We start from the raw sequence: 316 nt of genomic DNA on the forward strand, positions 1-316 counted from the left end.
ACCACCCTCAACTCTCTCAGCCTGTCCTCATAGGGAAGGTGCTCCATTGCTCTGAGCAGCTTTGTGGCCTCCTCTGGCCTTGCAGCAACATTTCCATGTCCTTCTGCTGTTGGGGCCAGCAGAGCTGTGTGCAGGACGCCAGCTGGGTCTGAGCAGAGCAGAGCACAGTGTGACAATCCCCTCCCCCCCCTGCTGCCACACTCCTTTGGCTGCAGCCCAGGCCTGGGTTGGTTCCTGGGCTCTGAGCTCACCCTGCAGCTCAGGGGGTGTTTGGCATCACCATCACCCACAAATCCTTCTCCCAGGGCTGCTCTCA

The sequence above is a fragment of the Acanthisitta chloris genome, unplaced genomic scaffold, assembly GCF_000695815.1.
Source record: "Acanthisitta chloris isolate BGI_N310 unplaced genomic scaffold, ASM69581v1 scaffold13463, whole genome shotgun sequence".
NCBI lineage: Eukaryota > Metazoa > Chordata > Aves > Passeriformes > Acanthisittidae > Acanthisitta > Acanthisitta chloris.